Source organism: Mustela putorius, unplaced genomic scaffold (assembly GCF_011764305.1).
Source record: "Mustela putorius furo isolate JIRA1106 unplaced genomic scaffold, ASM1176430v1.1 tig00000253_pilon_pilon_pilon, whole genome shotgun sequence".
NCBI classification, from domain to species: domain Eukaryota; kingdom Metazoa; phylum Chordata; class Mammalia; order Carnivora; family Mustelidae; genus Mustela; species Mustela putorius.
In genome coordinates this window covers 1,367,781-1,387,116 of record NW_025421329.1, presented here as the reverse complement: position 1 = coordinate 1,387,116, position 19,336 = coordinate 1,367,781, and the positions used below count along the sequence as shown (strand labels likewise).

The 19,336-nt window shown below is 37.8% G+C and overlaps 1 protein-coding gene across 1 annotated transcript in view; it reads right to left on the bottom strand.

The window, feature by feature from the left end:
- MACROD2 (mono-ADP ribosylhydrolase 2) overlaps positions 1-19,336 on the bottom strand; it is a 1,942,726-nt gene that overhangs the window by 1,582,296 nt on the left and 341,094 nt on the right. The window lies entirely within an intron of this gene.

Below are 19,336 nucleotides of genomic sequence, written 5' to 3'. Positions count from 1 at the left end.
GCCATTTCCCAAAAATCTCAAGAGTGCTGCCTTATTTTCAAGTTCATTTGCATGGATCTTATCAATATCAAATGTACTCACATATTTACTGTGTGCCTTGACAATGAATAGAAATTGCTCTCTGTCCAAGTTCACCAGCAGTAAAAGCCAGCAACAGCTCATCAGTTGTTTGCAACCCCCAGCCCTTAGGATAACACAGTAAGGACTACATTTTATGGATTTATGAGTTATATATAGCAACTGAAGTTTGCCCTGAGGTACCCTACATTTCACCTAGAAATATCTGTGAATAGAGTCTTTTTTTCTTCTTCTTCCATTTTAGAAGTCACGGCTTCTAGACATATCACCAAATTGAGAAAAAAGGAGTGTAACAGATATTCAACTTTGACTTAAATTCTATACAGAAATTCTGTATTGACAGAATATACAATATCTTTATATGCTGGAAAAATTGGTAAACTTTTCATTTAAAGTTTATTATAGCAATAAGTATTCAACACTGAAAAAAGTAGAAAAAAGCAGAAAATATAGAAAAGTATTAAAAAGAAATTAAAAGTCACCCATAATCATGTTGTAAAAAGTACTGATTGTTTTGATACCAGATTTTGATACACCAGGTTGCTACTGCTGGTGGTTGAGAAAGCCCAGAAATTATGTTATCTAATAGGTCAGTAGACTATGATTGTGGAAAACTGTATTTCTCAACAATGGCTGCAACAGTACCTCCCAGTTTTCATATTCTTCAATGTGACTTTGACACTCCTCCCATGGAAAGGTTGGGGGTGGGTGGCCATCTATGTTCCTTTCTCTTAAATCTGGACAGATTTTTGACTAATTAAAATAATAGTAGGTGACTACTGAGGACAAGTTTTTAAAATGTGATACACTTCTGTTTCTCTCGAGATGCTTACTCTTAGAACTCCACCATCATACCATGAAGAAGCCTGTGCAGTCCAAGAAGCTCACTTAGGGAAGAAGAGAGGGCTAGGGCACACAGCCCTGGCTGAGCTTTTAGGGGAAGTCAGGAGAAATTCTTTGAATGAACCATCTTGAAAGTTGATTCCCACAGCCCTCAGGTGAGCCACTAAGGTGATGCCACATGGACAGAAATGAACTCTTAATTCCTGAGATTCATGAACAAAATACACTACTGTTTTTACTTTAGGGCACTGTTAACTACTATAATTAGCTACTTCAACTAATAGTAAGAGCTATAATAACTGAAATACTAAGAATTCATTATGGGGTTAACACTATTAATAAGGGTTTTAAATGTAATATCTCAGTTAAATATAATAAAACCCCCATGGCATAGACAACATTATTACTCTCAATTTATAGTTGGCAATATTCATGCAAGCACACACAGGTTACATAATTCATCCACAAATTAACTCAGCTGGGACAAGTGGCAGAACTGGGCAATGAACCAGAGGTCTGGCTACAAAGTCAAGGACCTCAGCCGCAACACTGGGCAGTCAGAAGAACATTCCACTTAATTAAGATCCAACAGTTGTTCTTGAGGTGCAGCTGAGTCAGTATCCTCTGTCTCAAACCATGCTTTTCCTAATGAGAAAGACACACAGCCAATTGGACTATACTCCCTCCCTAACACTGATCAAAGATTCTATTGTCATAAAAGAATCCTCTCCAACCCCAGTGATCCTAAGGCTGAGATGGAAAATAGCTAAACTTTACCAAGGATTTTTTTAAATAAAATTTTGATGTTGAAAAAAATACATATTTACTGTAAAAAAAAAACAAAACCTGTCTCAGATAAATGATAACCACTGTTAATACTTTGATATATAACCTTCTTTTTTATTTTTTCCTATTTCTATTTGTTTTCAATATCACTGAAACACATACACATTTTTATATCCTGATTTTCTCACAATTATATAATCAATTTACTCCTGTGTCATCCATAAAAACCTCTGGAAACATTTTTAAATGGTTGCAAAAGGATCATCTCCATAGAAATCACATAATTCACTTGATGGACAACTTACTGGTAGATTCCATTTTCTTTCCTATTAAAAGTAAATAGGCAATGAACATCATTCTTACAATTTCCTTAAGATAGTTTCCTAGAGGGGCACCTGGCTCAGTCACTTAAGTGTCCAACTCTTGATTTCAGTTCAGGTCATGATCTAAGGGTCCTGGGAACCAACCCAGGGTCAGGCTCTGTACTAAGAAGTGTCTCCCTCTGCCCCAAGCCCTACTGGCTCACTCTCTCTTTCTCCCTCCCTTTCTCTCCCATTCTTTCTCTCCCTCTCTCTCAAATAAATTAAATCTTAAGGGGAAAAAAAAAAGAGAGATAGAGAATAGCTTCCTAGAGTAGAAATCAGTTAAAAGTAGACGGATTGGGGCACCTGGGTGGCTCAGTTGGTTAAGCCGCTGCCTTCGGCTCAAGTCATGATCTCAGGATCCGGGATCAAGTCCCACATCGGGCTCTCTGCTCAGCAAGGAGCCTGCTTCCCTCTCTCGCTCTCTGCCTACTTGTGATCTTCCTCTCTCTGTCAAATAAATAAATAAATAAAATCTAAAAAAAAAAAAAAAAAAGTAGATGGATCATTAAGGTCCTTGATATATATTTCCAGAAAGTTACCATGTTACACTCCCTGTCACCTCACTCTGTCCCACATTACTTAACATTTAAAACATTATTCTGTAATGTGATAGGTAATGAATAGTATCTTTTAACTTTTATTTTATTGATTATATGTATAAGGTTTCAAAATGATCTTAAAAGAACATAATAATTGATACAATACATTCTAAAACAATATGCTTACATAGTAGCAGCTACTTTTTATTGAGTACCAACTCTGTTCTTGATATTTAGACACTATATAAACATTTAATCTGTATTACAACACTAAAAAAATAAGTATTCTTTTTCTTCTGAACCCAGTTCAAGAAGCTGAGATTGATTTTGTTTAAGCTGTTATTATTTATTTATTTATTTATTTGAGAGGGAGAGATTGAGTATGAGAGAGCACAGGAGCAGAGGCAGAGGGAGAGAGAGCAGCAGTCCCCCTGCTGAGCGGGGATCCTGCAATGGGCTCAATCCCAGGACCCGGGGACCATGATCTGAATGGAAGGCAGGTCCTTAACTGACTGAGCCACCCATGTGCTCCAAGTAGCTCAGATTTAGATACACTTACTTAATAGGTTAAGCTACAGAGGTCCACATCTATCTGACACCAAAACTTATGTTCTTTCTGTAATTTTACAGTACCCATTGGGCTAATGGAAGATTGCATTAGATGGGTAATAAAAATTACAGAAAATTCTACTTAATTATCTTTACTGTACTTTACTCTACTTTAACTAATACATAGATGTCTATGAGAACAGAACTGTTTTCCAAATCATATTTTTCCAAGGACAATGAAGCAAATGTTCTAATTTTTGACACATGGCTACAAGGTAAGGAAATTTATAAATTAAAAGCTACTGTTCATATATAGCAAGAGTTCACAACTTTGGTTTCAGGACTTCTTCATATTCCTTTTTTTTTTTTTTAGTTTTTTAATATTTTAATTTTTAAAAATATTTTTATTAACATATAAAGTATTATTTGCCCCAGGGGTACAGGTCTATGAATCGTCAGGCTTATACACTTCACAGCACTCACCATATCACATACCCTCCCCAATGTCCATAACTCAACCACCCTCTCCATTCCCCTGCCCCCAGCAACACTCAGTTTGTTTGTAAGATTAAGAGTCTCATGGTTTGTCTCCCTCCCAATCCCATCTTGTTTCATTTTTTTCTTCCCTATCCCCCAAACATCCCATTCTGCCTCTCAAATTCCTCATATCAGGGAGATCATATGACAATTGTCTTTCTCTGATTTACTTATTTTGCTCTTCATAATACCCTTTAGTTCCATCCAAGTCATTGCAAATGGCAAGATTTCATTTCTTTTGATGGCTGCATAGTATTTCTCTCTCTCTGTGTGTGTGTGTGTGTGTGTGTGTGTGTGTGTGTGTATCACTTATTCTTTATTCATTCATCTGTTGATGGACATCAAGGTTCTTTCCATAGTTTGACTATTGTGGACATTGCTGCTATAAATATTTGGGTGCACGTGCCCCTTTGCTTCACTTCATTTGTATCTTCAGGATAAATACCCAGTAGTGCAATTGCTGGGTCATAGGGTAGCTCTATTTTCAACTTTTTGAGGAACCTCTGTGCTGTCTTCCAGAGTGGCTGCACCAGCTTGCAGTCCAACCAACACTGTACTAGGGTTCCCTTTCTCCACATCGTCACCATCACCTGTCATTTCCTGACTTGTTAATTTTAACCAGTCTGACTAGTGTGAGGTGGTATCTCACTGTGGTTTTGATTTGTATTTCCCTGATGCCAAGTGATGCTGAGCACTTTTTCATGTGCCTGTTGGCCATCTGGATGTCTTCTTTGCAGGAGTGTCTGTTCATGTCCTCAGCCCATTTCTCAATTGGATTATTTGTTCTTTGGGTGTTGAGTTTGGTAAGTTCTTTATAGATTCTGGATACTAGCCCTTTATCTGATATGTCATTTGCCAATATCTTCTCCCATTCTGTCAGCTTTCTTTTGGTTTTATTGACTGTTTCCTTTGCAGTGCAAAAGCTTTTGATCTTGATGAAATCCCAATATTTCATTTTTGCCCTTGCTTCCCTTGACTTTAGTGATGTTCCTAGGAAGAAATTGCTGTGGTTGAGGTCAAAGAGGTTGCTGCCTGTGTTCTCCTCAAGGATTTTGATGGACTCTTGTCTCACATTGAGGTCTTTCATCCATTTTTAGTCTATTTCTGTGTGTGGTGTAAGGAAATGGTCCAATTTCATTTTTCTGCATGTGGCTGTCCAATTCTCCCAACACCATTTGTTGAAGAGATTGTCTTTTTTTCCATTGGATATTCTTTCCTGCTTTGTTGAAGATTAGTTAACCATAGAGTTGAGGGTCCATTTCTGGGCTCTCTATTCTGTTTCATTGTTCAATGTGTAATTTCTGTGCCAGTACTATACTGTCTTGATGATTTGTAATAGAGCTTAAAGTCTGGAATTGTGATGCCACCAACTTTGGCTGTCTTTTCAACATTCCTTTCACTATTCATGATCTTCTCTGGTTCCATATGGATTTTTGGATTATTTGTTCCATTTCTTTGAAAAAAAAATGGATGGTATTTTGATAGGGATTGCATTAAATGTGTAGATAGCTTTGCATAGCATAGACATTTTCACAATATTTGTTCTTCCAATCCAGGAGCATGGAATGCTTTTCCATTTCTTTGGGTCTTCCACAATTTCTTTCATGAGTACTTTATAGTTTTTCTGAGTGCAGATTTGTTGCCTCCTTGGTTATGTATTCCTAGGTATCTTATAGTTTTGGGTGCAATTATAAATGGGATGGACTCCTAATTTTCTCTTTCTTCTGTCTTGTTGGTGGTGTATAGAAATGCAACTGATTTCTGTGCATTGATTTTATATCCTGACACTTTACTGAATTCCTGTATGAGTCCTAGTAGTTTTGGAGGGGAGTCTTTTGGGTTTTCCACATGAAGTATCATATCATCTGCAAAGAGTGAGAGTTTGACTTCTTCTTTGACAATCTGGATACCTTTAACTTCTTTTTGTTGTCTGACTGCTGAGGCTACGACTTCTGTACTATGTTGAAAGCAGTGGTGATAGTGAACATCCCTGCCATGTTCCCAATCTTAGCAGAAAAGCTCTCAGTTTTTCCCAATTGAGAATGATATTCACTGTGGGTTTTTCATAAATGGCTTTGAGGATATTGAAGTATGTACCCTCTATACTGTGAAGAGTTTTGATCAAGAAAGGGGGCTGTACATTGTCAAATGCTTTTTCAGCATCTATTATCATACGGATCTTGTTCTTTCTTTTATTAATGCATTGTATCACATTGATTTGAGGATGTTGAACCAACCTTACAGCCCAGGAATAAATCCCACTTGGCCATGGTGAATAATCCTTTAATGTACTGTTGGATCCTATTAGCTAATATTTTGGTGAGAATTTCTGCATCTGTTTTCATCAAGGATATTGGTCTGTAATTCTCTTTTTTGATGGGGTCTTCATCTGGTTTTGGGATCAAGATCATGCTGGCTTCATAAAATGAGTTTGGTAGTGTTCCTTCCATTTATATTTCTGGGAACAGTTTCAGGAGAATACGTATTAATTCTTCTTTAAATGTTTGGTAGAATTCCCCTGGGAAGCTGTCCGGCCCTGGCCTTTGTTTTCTGGGAGATTTTTGATGACTGCTTCAATCTCCTTATTGGTTATGGGTCTGTTTCAGGTTTTCTGTTTCTTCCTGGTTCAGTTTTGGTAATTTACATGTCTCTAGGAATGCATCCATTTCTTCCAGATTCTCAAATTTGTTGGCATATACTTGTTCATAATATGTTCTTATAACTGCTTGTATTTCTTTGGTGTTGGTTGTGATCTCTCCTCTTTCATTCATGATTTTATTTGTCTGGGTCCTTTCTCTTTTCTTTCTGATAAGTCTGGCCAGGGATTTATCCATCTTATTAATTCTTTCAAAGAACTAGCTCCTAGTTTCGTTGATTTGTTCTACTATTCTTTTGGTTTCTATTTCATTGATTTCTGCTCTGATCCTTACTACTTCTCTTCTCCTTTTGGTTTAGGCTTTCTTGGCTCTTCTTTCTCCAGCTTCTTTAGGTGTAGGGTTAGGGTGTGTACTTGAAATCTTTCTTGTTTCTTGGGAAAAGCTTGTATCACTATATACTTTCCTCTCAGAACTGCCTTTGCTGTGTCCCAAAGATTTTGAATAGTTGTGTTTTCATTCTCATTTCTTTCCATGATTTTTAAAAAATTCTTCTTAAAATTCCTGGTTGACCCTTCATTCTTTATTAGGATGCTCTTTGGCCTCCATCTATTTGAGTTCTTTCCAACTTTCCTCCTGTGGCTGAGTTCTAGCTTCAGAGCATTGTGGTCTGAAAATATTCAGGGAATGATCCCAATCTTTTGGTATTGGTTGAGACCTGATTTGTGATCCAGGATGTGATCTATTCTGAGGAATGTTCCGTGTGCACTAGAGAAAAGTGTGTATTCTGTTGTTTTGGGATGGAATGTTGTAAATATATCTGTGACGTCCATCTGGTCCAGTCTGTCATTTAAAGCTTTTATGTCTTTGTTGATCTTTTGCTTGGATGATCTGTCCATTTCAGTGAGGGTGCTGTTAAAGTCCCCTACAATTATTGTATTACTGTTGATGTTTTTCTTTGATTTTGTTATTAAGTTGGTTTATATAGTTGGCTGCTCCCATATTAGGGGTATAGATATTTAAAATTGTTAGATTGTCTTGTTGGACAGACCCTTTAAGTATGATATGTTGTCCTTCCTCATCTCTTATTATAGTCTTTGGTTTAAAATCCAGTTTATCTGAAATAAGGATCACCACCCCAGCCTTCTTTTGATGTCCATTAGCAAGTTAAATTGTTTTCCACCCCCTCGCTTTAAATCTGGCAATGTCTTTGCATATAAAATGAGTTTCTTGTATCCTGAATATCAATGGGTATTGTTTTTTACCCATTCTGATACTCTGTGTCTTTTGATTTACATTCAGAGTAACTATTGAAAGATATGAATTTAGTGCCATTGTATTGTCTATAAGGTAACTGTTACTGTATATTGTCTCTGTTCCTTTCTGATCTACTACTTTTAAGCTCTCTCTTTGCTTAGAGGACCCCTTTCAGTATTTCCTGTAGGGCTGGTTTGGTATTTGCAAATTCTTTTAAATTTTTTTTGTCCTGGTAGCTTTTTATCTCTCCTTCTATTTTCAATGATAGCCTCACTGGATATAGTATTCTTGGCTGCATGATTTTCTCATTTAGTGCTCTGAATATATCATGCCAGTTCTTTCTGGCCTGCCAGGTCTTTGTGGATAAGTCTGCTGCCAATCTAATATTTCGACCATGGTATGTTACACACTACTTGTCCCAAGCTCCTTTCAGGATTTTCTCTTTGTCACTAATACTTGTAAGTCTTACTATTAGATGATGGGGTGTGGACCTATTTTTATGATTTTGAGGGGGCTTCTCTGTGCCTCCTGGATTTTGATGCTTGTTCCCTTTGCCAAATTAAAGAAATTCTTTTTAATTTAAAGAAATTCTTTACTATAATTTGCTCCAATATACTACCTTCTGCCCCTCTCTCTCTTTCTTCTTTTTCTAGAATCACAATTATTCTAATATTGTTTCATCTTATGGTATCACTTATCTCTTGAATTCTCCCTCATGGTCCAGTCATTGTTTGTCTCTCTTTTGCTCAGCTTCTTTATTCTCTGTCATGTGGTCTTCTATATCACTAATTCTCTTTTCTGCCTCGTTTATCCTAGCAGTAAGAGCCTCCATTTTTTATTGCACCTCATTAATAGCTTTTTTGTTTCAGCTTGGTTAGATTTAGTTCTTTTATTTCTCCAGAAGGCGCTTCTACATCTCCAGACAGGGTTTCTCTAATATCTTCCATGCCTTTTTTTTTTTTTCCCACTTAGCACCTTGAAAATCATCATTCTGAGCTCTGTATCTGACATATTACCAATGTCCATATTGATTAGGTCCCTAGCCATCAGTACTGCCTGTTCTTTTTTTTTTTTTTTTTTTTGTGGTGAGTTTTTCTGCCTTGTCATTTTATCCAGGTAGGAATATATGAACAAGAGAATAAAATATTAAAAGGGTGGAAACGACCCCAGAAAAATGTACACTAACCAAATCAGAGTAGACCCCAAACTGGGGGGAGAAGGGGGTAAAAAGAAATTAAATACACACACACACACACACACACACACATATGAATAGAACAGAGCCACCCACTTGATTTTTAGTATATTTTACTCTCTAAGAAGAAACCACCTCCCAAAGTTTTAAGCAAAGAAAAACATATATATATATATATATATATATATATATATATATATATATATATGAATAGGGGAAACACGATGAAGGGATGGAATATGACTGTAAAGTTGAAAATTTTTTAAAAAATTCTAAAAAAGGAATTGATATGTTGGTTGGAAAAAAAAAAAAAAGAAGAAGAAGAAGAAAAAGGGTGGGGATACAGAATGTGCTCAGGTTGGAGACTAGAACAAAGCCCTGTGCTAGATTTAGCATATATTTTGATCTATTAAAATAAATTGTATCCTAAAGTTTTTTTTTTTTTTTAAGATTTTATTTATTTATCAGAGAGAGAGTGAGCACAGGCAGACAGAATGGCAGGCAGAGGCAGAGGGAGAAGCAGGCTCCCCGCTGAGCAAGGAGCCCGATGTGGGACTCGATCCCAGGACGCTGGGATCATGACCTGAGCCGAAGGCAGCTGCTTAACCAACTGAGCCACCCAGGTGTCCCAATCCTAAAGTTTTTTAGGGAAAAAAAAAACCATATGTATATAAAAAATAAGGTTAAATACAATGAAGGATAAAATAAATGATAAAATGATAAAAAATAAAATGACTATAATAATGAAGGTTTAAAAGATTTTTTTTGTAAGGTATTATTAAGATAAACTAGTTAAAAAATGTTAAAAGAGAAAAGAGGAAAAATTTTAAAAAAATTAGAATAAGAAAAAATAAAATTAAAAAAAATCCAATTTAACTTTGCAAGACTAAAGGGAGAAAGACTTTCTCATGGGGAGAAAGCCATGAATTCCATGCATTGTTTTCCCTTAGCTCTAGAGTTCCACAGTTCTCACTGATTGGTGAACTTGGTCTTGGCTGGATGTTCTTGCTGATCTTCTGCAGTAGGGGTCTGTTGCAGTGATTCTCAAATGTCTTTGCCCAGGGTGGAATTGTACTACCCTTGCCAGAAGCCAGGCTAAAAAATCTGCTCAGGTTCACTCTCAGGAGTTTTTGTTCCTTAACGCTTTCCGCTTTCTGTAAAGCTCTGGAGGATGGGAATGATAAAGGTGGCCTTCCAATCCCCAGCCCAGAGTTGCTGAGAGCTCAAGGCGCCACTCCTCAGTACACCCTCAGAGAACAGGGGTCAGCCACTCCCATCTCCCTGGTCTCTGGTCGCACTCTGAGCTCACCCAGTCTGTGAACGAGCATTTCTGCCTCTGGCACACGGCCCCATCTGGTGTCTGTAAATCCAGCAGATTCCTGCCACGCTGCTCCTCCAAAGGAGGAAGGTGAGTCTCCCTGGATCTGCCATTTGTGTGGTCCCTGCTCAAAGAGCAGTGGTCCAACTGTGACATGGATCACGGTTTAAGGTAACCCTGATGTGAGAGCCCACTACTGGGCTCTGTCTCTGTAGGTGGCTTCCCTCCTCCGATACCTGGCAGCTCTGCCTCACTCAGACACCTCATATCTTTCTGTGACACCACAGGACCTCAGACCACACTGTCCCCAAGAAGGCTCACCCTTTCTTAACCTCCAGAGTGATGTCCCTAAGTGGAGCAGACTTCTAAAAGTTCTGATTTTGTGCTCCATTGTTCTACAGCTTGCTGGGAGCCAGCCCCTTCCCCTGAAGTCTATCTTCCCGTGGTTTTGGATTCACTTCGCACATCCTAGCTTTCAGAAAGTGGTCGATTTTCTGTTCCTAGAATTGCTGCTCTTCTTCTCTTTGATCTCCTGTTGAGTTTGCAGGTGTTCAGAATGGTTTGGTAACTATTTAGCTGAACTCCTGTGACCTGATGTCATTTCAGTCTGCTACCCCTCCACCATCTTGCCTCTCTCTCCTCAAAAGACATTTCAGGACTCCTTTATATTCTTAAAAATTAATGAGTTCTCCAAAGGGCTTTTATTTATGTAAGTTATATTTCTCAATGTTTAATATGTTAGAAATTAAAACAAAACTTTAGGGGCACCTGGGTGGTCGTGGGTTAAAGCCTCTGCCTTCGGCTCAGGTCATGATCCCAGGTCCTGGAATCAAGCCCCACATTGGGCTCTCTGCTCAGCAGGGAGGCTGCATCCCCCCACCCCTGCCTCTCTGTCTGCCTCTCTGCCTACTTGTCATATCTGTCTATCAAATAAATAAATAAAAACTTTAAAAAAACCCTTTAATATACATATTCATTTAAAAATAACAATAGTACAGGGCAGCTGGGCGGCTCAGTCAGTTAAGCATCTGCCTTCAGCTCAGGTTGTGGTCCCAGGGACCTAGGATAAAGTTCTGCCTGGGCTCACTGCTTAGCAAGGAGTCTGCTTCTTCCTCAATCCCTCCCCTACCCGCTTGTGATCTCTCTCTCTCTCAATAAATAAAATCTTTTAAAATAAAAATAAAATAATAGTAATCCAATACGCATCTACATAAAAAAAGTGTATTTTGTGGGGGAGGGACTATTTCTCAAACAAGGAAAAGATATATTCAAAAGACACCATTATTTTACATCTCAGCAAGCCACTTGAATGCCTGGCATAAAAGACAAACTGGGTTTCTAGTTTTGCTTTGGCATTTTCAATTTGCTGTGATATCACAGGTCATGTAGTCTCTGTGAGACTCTACATGTATAACGAATAAGAGTGAAAAAGACATATAGCATCTTAATATCACCATAAACATGGTTTTAATCTTACAGATCCTACGGAAGGGTCCCCATCACTTTAGAAACTGCTAGTATATACTATATAAAAGGTTGATATTCACGTAAAATTCAGTAAGATAAAGACTACTTTAAAATAGTATCTGTAAGACTGTGCTACAAAAAATAATTTTCTGAATGTGATACAAAATGTACAAATTTTTAAGTTATGAAAACTTTTTTTTTTTAATTAAAATAGAAATAGGGGTGCCTGGGTGGCTCAGTGGGTTAAAGCCTCTGCCTTCGGCTCAGGTCATGATCCCAGGGACCTGGGATCGAGCCCCGCATTGGGCTCTCTGCTCAGTGGGGAGCCTGCTTCCTCCTCTCTCTCTCTGCCTGCCTCTCCACCTACTTGTGATCTCTCTCTGTCAAATGAATAAATAAAATCTTAAAAAAAAAAAAACCCCAAAAAGAAATAAAAAGATAAGCCATTCATTGGCAGAAGACACTTCCAAGACAACCTTATAATTGTTATAAGGAACATATTTTTAAAACCGCTATAAATCAATAAGAAAAATACAAATTAGTCATGAGAATATAAGACAAAGAACATAAATCAGGCATTTCACAGAAGGGAAAACCCAAACGGCCAGTAAACGTCTGGAAGGGTGTACAACCCACTGAGAACAAAAATGCCAAAGAATACAACAAAGAGCACCATTTTATGCTCATTAGATTGGCAAAAACAAACAGAAGCCCTGACAATTAAGGATTCACATACTACTTATGGGAATGCAACAAGCACTTTAGAAATATAGTAGACACTGCTAATTGCCTACATACCATCCACTTTCCTTCTTCCTTCCTAACAGCATATTTTATTCAGGTATCTTCCTCTCGATAACATTCTTTGAAGGAAACTGGTCCTCTCCCTTGGCCAATCATCATGGTCTAATCTAGCTTTGTAAGTAAATAATCAATTTAGGCATTAACATGTGATTCAGTGTTAACCAATGAGATATGAGAAAAAGCCAAGTGGGGTAAGTTTCCAGGAGAAGTTTCCCTACCCTTCAAAAGAAACAGAGAGGGGGACTCAAATAAATAATCTCCAACATGAAAGAGAGTAAGTTAAAACTGACACCAAAGAAATACAAAGGATCATAAGAGACTACTATAAACAATTAAGTGTCAACAAATTGGTCAACCTGAAGAAATGGATAAATTCCTGGAAACAACCTTTGAAAACAGACTCTTAAAAGAGAAAATTTGAATAGACCAATTACTAGCAAGGATATTGAATCAGTAATTAAAACTTCCCTGGAACAGGAATCCAGAACCAGACAGCGTCAATGGTGAATTCTACCAAATGTTCAAAAAGGATTTAATACTTACTTACCCTTCTCAAACTCTTCCAAAAAAACAAAGAGAGGAAACATATCCAAACTGATGTTTAAAAGCTAACATTATCTTATTACCAAAACCAGACGAGGACACACACACACACACAGGCCAATATCCCTGATCATCACAATGTTAGACTAGATGTGAATCTGGATACAAACCAGAAGCCTCTGAAAGCTGCCCCATATTCCTAACAGATATACTGGTGATTTGACTGTGACATGTGACCTCACACAAGTATCCCTCTTTAATGGTCATGGCTTAGTTGAGCCATTCTAGCCTTCTCAGCAAGTATAAGCTCTCAGCCTCCTAAAGCAGATGATTTCCTGGCCATGTAGAGAAGACCTTTCCTCAGTCAAGGGAGTACAATCCTGGATGCAGAGTAATGACTTGGGAGTCTCATGGACTCTCCTGTAAACTTAGAACTAGAGCTTTGGGAAAGCCTCAACTTAGTTGGAAATAAACTAATTTAAATAAAACAAAGAGGATGCTAGTGAGTTGGATCAAGTACATTAAAAACTGCAAACCATCTGAGCCTGAATAGCATCTGTTTCTCTTAGAACCAGAGAGACCCCCTTAATACCAAAGTCAGAGTGCCCAAAACAAGCTTCAGGACTGGCACCTGCTATGCAATTAGTAGATATCAGCTGGTATTAGATGGAGATGGTAATCCTGGTTTGTTAGTCAAAAAGATAGGATATAAGTATGATTTAAAAGTTCCTTATAAACATTTTAATGTTTAGTCAAGAAAACAGGATATAGATATGATATATAAAAATTCCTTATAATTACCTAATACTTATAATAATGTATTCCTACATTTTTAATATTTCCACTTTCTATCAGGAAGCTATTTCTACTTTGTTAGAAAACTATTCTGGAAGCACATAAGACAAAGGATGTTTTCTCTAACCACTTCTAAATATAAGGTAGAAAGATTTGCTCACAAGGAACAAATAATAAGAATGCCAAGAACAATAATAATGATGATGCCGATAACTTCACTTAGTGTATAAGATATAAGAAAATTTTTACTTTTTGTGGTGCTTAAAATTGTACATAAAGTAAAAGTCAAACAAATGTTTTAAAAATATCTAAATCCTACTTTCAAAAAAAATTTGACTACTGAAAAACCAATGTTAACCTAGTATTTTTTGTATCAAACCTGTCATTTATATTTTACTTGTCCTTTCCTCCTCTTTAGTCCTCCAACAAGCTTTGCTCTTTGTCAGTAAGATATGATCTGATAAGCTTATTTCTGGTTTGCCCTAGGGAAGAAGTGGAGGACAGAATTACATGGGGGCACTTGAGAGTGACACGCCTGCTCCCTGGTCTACTGAGGAAAACAAAGAGGGACTGCTTGGAAAGGGAGTCAAATAGCTCTATATCGCCTCTGTGTAAACACAGCAATTAAATAACTACCAAAAAGCTTCTGAACTTTCTCCCAAACAAAAATGATTGACTTTAAAAAGTAATGCTTTTTAAAATACTTAATTCTACCTTTGCTTTTAAAAACAACTTATTAAGAATAAAAACTCACTAAAGTATAAATAATTTTTGCCAATATTTGTAACTTCTAATAAGACTTGTCAAGTCTAGATTTTAATTTTTAAACACTTATGAACCTAGTAAAGCATCTGTAAATTTGTAACACTAATATATTTTAAATGTCAAACAGAAAGAATAAAAACAACTAAATAAAGAATTACAAAATGCTTTTAAATTCCCCCAATTTGGGGCACCTGAGTGGCTCAGTGAGTCAAGCCTCTGCCTTCAGCTCAGGTCATGATTTCAGGGTCCTGGGAACAAGCCCCACGTAGGGCTCTCTGCTCAGCAGGGAGCCTGCTTCCCCCTCGCTCTCTGCCTGCCTCTCTGCCCACTTGTGATCTCTCTCTCTCTCTGTCAAATAAATAAATAAAATCTTTAAATTCCCCCAATTTAATGTTAATCACTTATAGTCCAAAGGAAGTGAAGCAAAGGAAACTATAGACATAGTTTCATCTTTATGTGTCATGAATCATGCTCTGAAAGCTTAAATAGATTTGTATTTCATAGCAAATTTGCAAATGGTAAACGTGACTTAATTGTAACTTACTTTTCTTTGGAATAGATGATATTGTAAAACATTCACTTGGTCCCAACCTAATCAATTAAGAATACTTTATCCTCTAAAAAAATCTTGCAAAGAAGTGATTCATACCAGTTGTCAAGCAAAAAGAAATACTAATCACAGTAAATCTGCTTCTCCTACATGGTGCCAATGAGGTGCAGTTTCCGTAGTCATTTATAAAACAGATATAATATAAAACAGTCTTTGATTCTACTCTGACCACGTTCTTTCAACATTAAACATGTTTATGTACCTAAGTAATCTGGACTGCTAGGAAACAGCAATCCTTAAAAAAGATAATCTCGGGGCACCTGGGTGGCTCAGTGGGTTAAAGCCGCTGCCTTCAGCTCAGGTCATGATCCCAGGGTCCTGGGATCGAGCCCCACATCGGGCTCTCTGCTCAGTAGGGAGCCTGCTTCTTCCTCTCTCTCTGCCTGCCTCTCTGCCTACTTGTGATCTCTGCCTGTCAAATAAATAAATAAAATCTTTAAAAAAAAAAAAAAAAGATAATCTCAAACAGAAGGAGAACTACAGTGCTGGTTTCCAGAAATAAGAAAAATCTGACAACAATTTCAGGAAATCTTCCTTTCAGGAGGTCTATTTGTGTACCTAAATTTAGCACCAATACTCCAAATAGTGAAATAATACGATGGTTGCAAGTGATGACAGCTCTGGTCAAGGCTGGCAGCAACAGCCAGCTGTTAAAAGAGAATCACTTGGCTCCAGGGCAATGCACTTGTATATTTTGTAAATACCCATTTCAATAATTAGATATACACTCATCTGCTCTCATTAACTGTTAGCCATTCATCCAAAGCTATGTTTTATACTAATAATTTCCAAGGATAAAGAATTTGTTCTTTGGTTGTAATTAAGTCTCAGAACCAGCCTTAGATACTGTTATCTCAAGGTCCGAGCATCTAGGACAGTAGGCAGGAGCATTTCTTAAATTGTTTCATTCTCAAAGATAAACTGTTAAAACACACAGCTCAATTTAACATTAATGGATTGTGCCTTCTGAATGGATCCTGGCCCCACTCATCACCAGGAAGATAAAAAGCAACTACCCATAGGTTTTAGCTCTGTCTTGGTAAGTGCTTTGTCAGATTTAGTAATGAACTCTTATATGCACTGCTTTATTGAAGTCCATAATAGTTAAATGAGGGTCCCCTATCTTCATCCTCACAAATGAGAGAACGAGGGCTCAAAGAACTGAAGCTCTTTTCCCAGGGCCACACATAAAGTAAGTATCAGAGGGAGAATTCACTCACTCTGCTTAGTCCAAGTCTTTGTTTTTTCCCAAGGTCCATTGGAAAAAAAAAATCTCTTTTTTGCATTTTAAAACAAAGAGACAAAGATGACAGGACTTTGGGAGTATGAAGGGGCCAAGGGTACAGCCTATTGCAAGCCAAACGGAAGTGGCACAGTGCACCATTTACATACAGGCCATACAGAATAAGTACTGACAACAGAAGAAAGGAGGGATCTGCAGGCTTTCAGTTTTGCTAGCTACCTTACCACATCACTTTTGGCTAAGTGCTAACCTATTCTGAACCCCAGATCCTCTTTTCTTTCCTGAGATGCCAAAGAGGTGCTTTTTTTCCTCAGATGGTTGTTTTGTTGCTCTTTTCAATTCCCTTTCTCCCCATTCCTGAAGTGTAATAGTCCAACTCAGGGTAGGGGGAAAGAAAGGTATTCCAGAGGGTGGGCAGACAAGCAGTCAGGCAGGGAAATAACCACTCTGATTTTGCTTTGATTTCTATTTCAATTCCTGTAATGACAGATCTCACTCCAGTGCTGTATGTTTTGGAAACATACTTAAAAGGGATATGTGATTGTTTTTAGGTACATTTTAAGTGTTGACTAATAAAAGGCAAATATCAGAAGAACAGTTTAATATAGCATTTTTAAACCTTTTAGTATTCTAAGGCATCTGTGACCTGCTAAAATCTAATTATTTCTCCAATACCCTTTGGAATTGTTCAGAAAGATTTGGTACAGTTTCTAACGGGTGCATTAAGCATCTGGCCTGACTTCACAGAATTACAGATAGCTGAATGTGTACTCTCTATTTTATTAACATCCCATAGGCTCATGTTAAGATGTAGTAGTGATATGCCCTGACATGCATCACTACCTGTTGACAGAAAAAAAAAAAAAAAAAAAAAAAAAAAAAAACTGGGCTAGACTTGAGAGGGTCTACAAATAGAAAATCTTTTAAAGCTGTTTTGGCAATTTAAACAGAAACTCTGGCTTAAAGAAAAGAGAGGAAGGGAGGGAGGGAGGAAGAGGGGGAGGGAGGGCGGGAGGGAGGAGGAAAGAAAGAAAGAAAGAAAGAAAGGTGAAAGAAAGAAAGAAAGAAAGAAAGAAAGAAAGAAGAAAGAAAGAAAAAGAAAGAAAATGAAAAAGAGCAGCTCCAAGTTTATAAATTCATAAAACATGCCCAAGTTTCAGCGTGTCAAGTCTTCTGAAATAGGAGCTAATCTCCAGCATCCGTCCCTTCCCTCTCAGACTAACAGTGCCCAATCTTCCCCTGAGCCATACCTCCATTTTCAGTCATGTGTCTGAAGAGGGTGGACCCTACCTACAGCTTCTACAGGGGGCTTAAGCTCACCAACATACTCCCCCCTCCCCTACCTCCCTGTGATAAGCTCAGGAATGAGAGAAACTGAACACAGGGTTATATGCGGGAGCTTCTGGAGGTGACCTCTCTTCCCTTGAACATCATAATATGGGAATGTGATATGTGGAACTGTTACTGCCTAAGGGAAAAACATGGAGCTGCCAAAAGTCCACTGCATATAGCCTGTGGAGGCTGCCAGCCCTGAAAAAGGCAGAACACTGTGCGCCAGAGAGAAACTGTAATTTTGTTGACACATTTTAAGCCACCATATCAAGCTTTACCTGAAGCCAGACCATATATTTGAACTTCTCAGTTATATGAACCAAAGATTCCAATTACTGATTAGACAATGTGGCTTGGACTTTCAATGGCTTACAACCAAGGAATTCTCAACTGTAATAGCCCAAGGTATTTGATATACCAAAGCCTGAGCTGGGTTTTTTTGTCAGTTTGTTTTTTACCCAAATTTGAAGAGTTAATTCTCATGAAAAATGTTGAATGGAAGAAAGATAACAAAGAATGTTTCTAGGACTTAAAAGAATTTTAATATATTCTAAGATTAAATCACAAATAGCATAGCAGGAGGTGGTCTGGTGGATCATCTACTCCTACTACCTTCTTTTATAGGGATGTTCAATGAATTTGTACACAATGAGCGAATGAATGAGCAGATGAATGAATGAATAAATGAATGGGGTACCTTAAGTCAAGACAAGTTAAAATTCCTGGATTAAACTGTTCCATGGGATAATTATGTACTGCAGTCATTTTCAGCTGGGAGTTGTATATTCTAAAAGAGGTTGTATTTATTGTTGTTGTTGTTGGATGCACAAGTAAATGGCAGAGCCTGGGAAACCTGATTCCAAATCCAATCTCCCCTGTTCTCCACTAAGGAATGCCTCAAATCCTCTCACAAAAACAGAAAAACACAAAGTTCTTTGATATGACCAGTGTAGTTCTAAAAACTAGGATACACTACTGGGGATCATTTTCAGGCCAACTGTTCACAATCTGAAGTGATTTTTTACACGTACAGCATTAGATTCACAGACTAGCCCACAAAACAGAATGAAACACAAACCAACAAACACCTTTTCAACCTTAAAACACCTACTAGAACTCAACTAAGTTCTAAAGCCTTGGAAAACATGAGGCTATGAAAAGTAGAACAAAAGAAAAAAAAAAATCAGCAAGAAAATCTACTTGCTCATCTCCTCCCCCATGCCCCGGCTACAGAACCACTCCAAAGGGAAATTAAGATGAGTGTGAAAAAGCTGTCATTGACTGTCTCCTGTCTGTATACCTCCCTTTGGGCACTCTTCTACTTCTTGATGTCCCTTTTTTCCAGGTGCTCAGATGCCCTCATCTTAATAATGGCTGCCACCATTCACTGAGTATTTACTATGAGTCAGACACTGAGCTAATAAACTCAGGAAGATTTAATGATTTGTCTACAGTCATGTGACAAAGCCAAGATGGAACCCCAGTATGGCCTTTCAACGTTAGACTGCACTGGCTCCTCCTCTCTGAGCTGAGTTCTCTCTGTAGGAAGAATCAGCCTTTCCTTTCCTATCACCAGTCTAAAGAGCATCAGGCTGAAAATTGCCTGTCTTCCTTCCCCTCAAACCCAAACAGCCATCCCTTTATTACAGCTAATCTCCTTTAGGTAACAAAGAAGGAAAGCAGCCTATAGTAACTCAGGGTAACTTTTAATCTTTC